The sequence below is a fragment of the Clupea harengus genome, chromosome 3 (assembly GCF_900700415.2).
Source record: "Clupea harengus chromosome 3, Ch_v2.0.2, whole genome shotgun sequence".
NCBI classification, from domain to species: domain Eukaryota; kingdom Metazoa; phylum Chordata; class Actinopteri; order Clupeiformes; family Clupeidae; genus Clupea; species Clupea harengus.
The window spans coordinates 31,410,630-31,416,638 of record NC_045154.1 but is presented as its reverse complement, the minus strand read 5'-3'; the positions used below and the strand labels follow the sequence as shown (position 1 = coordinate 31,416,638).

The 6,009-nt window shown below is 40.8% G+C and overlaps 1 long non-coding RNA gene across 1 annotated transcript; it reads right to left on the bottom strand.

Moving 5' to 3' along the window:
• Positions 1–446: 446 nt before the first annotated feature.
• LOC116220056 lies at positions 447–5,684 on the bottom strand. Its single transcript, XR_004163440.2, has 3 exons — positions 5,048–5,684; positions 4,685–4,728; positions 447–1,897 (listed from the first exon to the last, which is right to left on the bottom strand). It is a non-coding gene; the product is annotated as an uncharacterized LOC116220056 (long non-coding RNA).
• Positions 5,685–6,009: the final 325 nt, after the last annotated feature.

Genomic DNA, 6,009 nt, shown 5'->3' with positions numbered 1-6,009 from the left:
TTGGGCGAAACATTTGCATTCTATCAAGTCCTTAAGGACCTCAAGGCCATTGATGCACTAGCATCCTGGTTGCTGGCAACGGCCTCTGGCTGCACGCACATCATCCAGGTGATTCAGTCCATGGTCTATTCCGTTCTTTAATCTTTGAAAAGCAAAACCAACCTAATGCAAAGCCCATAATACTAACCATGATTTGCAGAAAGTGAAAAAGAAACCACTGTGAAACACGAGCGACCTTAATTTTCAGACATAAATGCGTCTAGAATGGGTTTGACAGTCAGAACAAAAATTCGAATTCCCGAGAACGTGAGGCACTTGAGGCAGGCAGTCGCCATCTAGTGGTGCTGTGTGTGTAGTGTGCAGCAGCTGGTGTTCATGCAGCGAAGCAGCGCAACACTAGAGCTACGGCACAAGGGGGACAAGAGAATAACCGAACAGCAGACTGATTTTAAGAATATGTTTTATACATACACGTTAATGTAACATACAAAAAAAATGCAACGTGTGCAATTGCACCTTGTGCAAAATGCATACATACTTCAGATGGGCAAATATCTCCTGTGATCTCTAAATGCAGTGTTTAAAGGAGGCTTTGATTTCAGGATTAGAAAGAATCTTTCCCAAAATTGCACACTGTAAGAGGAATTTTACATACAACAAAACAGAATATTATAATGGGATAGAAATGGAACCCATTTGACATGTGTCACTGCATGGATGAGGCTTATCATGTTTTCCAAGTTATTATGTGGGAAAAAAGGAAGATCTTAATAGTACCCCGATGGAAACAGCACAGCAATTAAATATAATAACTAATGAATCCATAACTGACTGTTTTTGTATTGCTATCCGTTTCAGGTAGCAGGACAGTATTAACACACATACTGTACATTCCTGTTTAGACAACACAGTCTAAATGATGAGCTCACCATCAATTACATTTAAGCTGATTTAGATGTGACCGATAATAACACTATTAGTACGATTTAAAAAAAAAAAAAGGAACTTCTACATCAATGCATGGACAGTAACGGAGAGGGAGATTGAATGTAGAGACAGATGTAGATATGAGACGCCAAGACAGTCTTGATGCCTGTTAGTGGGAAAACCCTGATAGGGAGTGGTCTATTAGATTCAGGACCTCCTCCTCACACAGGCATTCATCCACTCCTGCACCCAGACTCATCAATATATTCACTGGCCTGGTCCCTCATGCCAGAGTAATGGTCAGATAGGCATCGTTGCCTTCAGGGGGAAAAAACTAAACAAAAAAAATAATAGCGTGTAAGTAATGATTTTTGTCAAGAATGACAAGCCTGAACCACATCTTTAGATTAACTCAGTACTTGTGGAAATGTGTGAAATGAGACACTGTGTCTGTCTGACCAAAGGAACGTGCAAAATGTGCAGATCATTTGTGAGTGTATATTTTCAAAAAGACTGTCTGTCATTTAATCTGCCAATTTGAACAAGTCTCTCACTCTGATTTTGCTTTAGTGGTTTCACCAGTGGGTGACTGACACACCAGTTTGGTTTGATGCATCTCTGTGCATATGCTTTGAAGCATGTCTGCATGTGTGTAAATCTCCTGGCATGGGTCTCAAAGAGAACATGTGTAGGCGTGGGTGTTGCACCTCTGTGTGTGTGAGGCATGGGTGTTTGCCACGTACATCACACACCACTGGCGAGTTTCAGTTCCATCCGTGACGTGAGCCTAGCTGACAGTCCCAGGGCCTCTCGGATGGAAGGGTCCTCAGCAGATACTTTTTGGGGTAAGGGCTTCCTGGCTATTTGGTTAAGGAACAGCAAGCCCAGACCGCAAAAAGATCCGACAGGGCCAAACAAAAAAGGCTGAGAGAGACTCACAGGACATGACAGGGAGACAGCAGCCAGCCATCTGAAACCACATAAACACATGAGGACTGTGGGGACAACACAAAAACCAGGACATAAAAAGCTCCGGCTGTGTTCATTTCATACAACCATGACAGAAAACATTTACTGTACGCACTTTTCCGTAATAGGGAATAAAGCAAACAAAGCAACAACCTACATGAAGTAAAAACAAGCTAGTAAAAAAAGCAACAATCATTACATTTTCATAATTCACTCTAGAATCATAGAATTGGATTTTAACGTGTGTAGGGAGTTCGCCTTAAAAAGGCAAAGGAACTGAGTTCATTATGATTTCAACTGTATTTCACCAGTTGTTGTGTGAATATCTATGTTGAAGTGTTCATATTAATCAGATATATTTAATTTGAGTAGTTAAGGCAACTGCAATGTAGTTATTTGCATGATGTTTCATCAACTTTATGACTGTGGGTCCTGAAAGGCCTGGTGTATTCACCACACCTAGAACCTAAAATATATTATGTAGGACAAGATGTGTGCAATACTGGCCACTGATACAGACATAATCAACTCATTGTCACAAACACATTCTGAGGCAGACATGTTCTGTTAGGCACTGCATAATGAAAAAGGTTGCATAACAAAACTACACATTAAGATGCTTATGGAAAAGTCTCTGCTGGTGTAAGTATTTCAACTCTTCCTAAAATAAATGAATGGATATGTGGACATTTAAGAGTAATGTATAACAGCGTGAAACTAAAATATACACAATTAAATAATGACAGGTTGAGGTTGTGTTTATTTGACCTTGCATTAAGACACATATTATCAGGTGACACAAAGTCTACCACTGGGTGATTTTTACTGTAGAACGTTGCAGGATATGGCATTTTTAAGTAAAAAATTAAAGGAAGAAACAAAAAAGTGGTATATTGTAAAGAGTCCTTACACATTATTTATTAGAACCATTTGTATTTCAAATATAAGTTTCCTGAAGAACCCTACATCATATTTTGAACATGTGATCTGACTACAACCATACACTGACAACAGGTCTTTCTTTGATGTTAAAAAAGACATCAGAGGGAAGAATCAACAGTAATGTCTAGGGACAGAAAGACTACACTGAGTGTTTGGTGGTGTATTATGCATTTTATTTGACATACATACTTATTGTACTAATTTAACTAACTATTAAGGTAAATGTAGGCACTAAGCACTAAGTATGTACTTGCATGAAAATAACTGAAAAACAAGTAAACAAATAAACAAATGAATGTAACAGAGTCTCGCTCCACTACCTTAGCTTCAGGTGTACCTATAAAAGACCTGAAAGAAGAACATGATGCTGACATCTTATCAACTGTGTTAACCTTGAGTGTGTGTATGTGTGTGTTTTAATGGCCTTGTTTGTGGACCGCCAATGTTCTCAAAACACCAATTTAACGTCATCAACCTTCATTTTGTGTTTGCAGCCCCCACGTAAATGATGACGGCTTTCACCCAATGGATGCAAAAAAGCTACAGCTTCCATATTGCATCATATTGCAACAGAGCGGGTAATCTTTAAACAGCCGCCCGTTTTACTTACATCATCACATGCGTCATAAGATCATTTTTGACATAGTAAATCATCATTTTACTGTGTTCAGAAAAGCATGCATCGTCCTCTTTATTAAAAAGATGAAGCGGGACAAAAGTAATGATTACTTTGTCTGAAGCGAGGCATCAAATGAAAAGCTGAACCTTTCGTTGCATTAAGTCCTTTACCTACGAGACCAAAACAATACCTTTTCAACCAAGAAGAAACGCACTGTCCGCAAAAGTAGTCACCAAAAGTCTAAGGCCCATGGTTACCCCATAGGTTCAATCAAACGACGCACAGTTAGAACATCTCTGCGTGGTGAACAAGGGACTGAGCCAGGGGAGAGAGAAAAGGAAAGGAGCGAAAGGGCGCGTTGGAGAGCTGTCCGTGGTCCTGAAGCCCAACTCCCGCCCGCAGTGTGGGGAACGCCCTACATTTCAAACTACGGCCAAAGAAAAAAATCATGACCATGTGGATGGTAAGGTTGGCATGCTGAAATTGACGCCATTAGAGTATCACCTGTAGAGGAGATGTCTCATTCGCTTATTTGCCTCTTTGCCCTTTCAACTATGTACTTTTTAAAAATGCAAAACAATTGCCGTAACGATGTGGCGTGCCATAGCATTGCATGCACAGCTGCAAAAATGTGTTCAAAAACAGACGTACCTATTTGTTTAACACACACACACACACACACACACACACACACACACACACACACACACACATTGATACACACACACACACACACACACACACACACACAAACAACAACAACGAAAAAAAAAAAAAAAAAACTGGAAGCAGAACAGAGGCAACAAATGCCGTCGTGAAGGCTGTCAGTTAGAATTTGGTTCATGTGTAGTGAGGTCCGAACACAGTAATATCCCTTTGAAACACATGGATAAAACTTCAACAAAAGAAATCAATATTTCATCTTCAGCTTAGAAGGTGATTGCTCCTGGGCTTCCTGTACATGACACTGAGCAGTGGGCTGCCTTCTTCACCTGCAGCCATAATCTTAACAACACAACTTCTACTCCGTTGCACACACCATTTTATTTACATTAAACACTGTTTGTCTCACATCGGCAAATACGCGAGCTTTCGTACTGGGCAAAATTCAAAGACGTGACACGTGCAATCACACATTTCTTCTTCACTCGTGATCAATTCATTATCATTTCCATCAAGTGAAAGGTAAACGGGATCTTACGTTCGAATGTAATGTCTGTACATTACCTTTTCCTTGTGAGGAGGAGTTCATCTTGGCCATTACAGGTTTCCTATGAGAAAAAGACAACATTCTTCAGTCGGAACCCATTGACGTTCAGCCAGAAAAAAACAAGGGAGAATTCGCAATGGTTCTGCCACATCACGCATCTCGCAGAAAAAAATCTCTGGAGAGATTTCAGTAGGTACCTATCTTAAGCGAACAAAGTCGGCGGAACGGCTCCCTTGCTTTCATCCAGACACCACTAGCCTACTCCAGATGACAGTTGGTGAAAGGTGTTTCACAAAATCTTGCTCAATTCGAGAAACACGATCTAAGAATACAGACGTATTTTTTTAGATGCAATGACAGCATGAGATATGCAAACCTACTTTGCTATACCAGCATAGCACAGATATTAAAAAAGGGGAAAAAAACATCCATTTTATCCTTCTTTCTCCGTGTGTGAAAATACTGCAAAATCTAATGGAAGCGCTCCATTCCTCCAGTCAGCTATTGACCTGCATTGACGTCATTGCGTCATTAGGTTTCCCCTGGAAACACGCGCAAGCTAAAAATAGCCACACATTAATTCAAACTCGAGCCACGAATGGTGCGAGGGACTATTTGTATCAATCCACAATCCCTCATCTGATTTGGTCTCCCTTTTCCTTTTTTACCTCTCAATGCATGATATTCAAGGGCGAGTTGATCACGACTCACTTGGTTATTTTAAGAGCATCCTTCTCTCTCTCTCTCTCTCTCTCTCACTCACACTCTCTCTCTCTCACACACACACACACACATACACCGCTGCAGAAAGTGAAGTGAGCCTTAGTGTGTTGCTGTCAAAAATGGTGGTGGGGGTGAAAGAGCGCCACAGGGATAAAAATAGCCAAGACCCTGTAACATCAACAGTCCGCGGGCTGAGGAGACCCTGAAGCGGCGAGGCCGGGGGTGGGATTCCGGTCGGTCAACCAGCGAGAAAACCCTACCATAATAGTAACGAGAGAAAAAAAACAACAACAAAAAACCATGAACGCCTATAACAACGTTACCCATCGAATGGTACACGAAACACCACACGATCATGTAGCGCTGAAATTGTAACCTGGATGTTTATTTTATGAAAACGATAAAGTTCAGCTCACAGTGTCGCTTGTGCTATGTGGCCCAGCCATTAAAGCATCCACGTCTTCCTACGTATGCATAAATAAATACATGCATGTATTAATTCATTTTCTGCATAGTCCATTTCATCCGTTTGCCGACTTAATGAAATGTGAAAATGTGCCGTTAAAATTAACACTCACCGAAAGAGCACATGTCATGGAATCTATAGGCATACACAGTG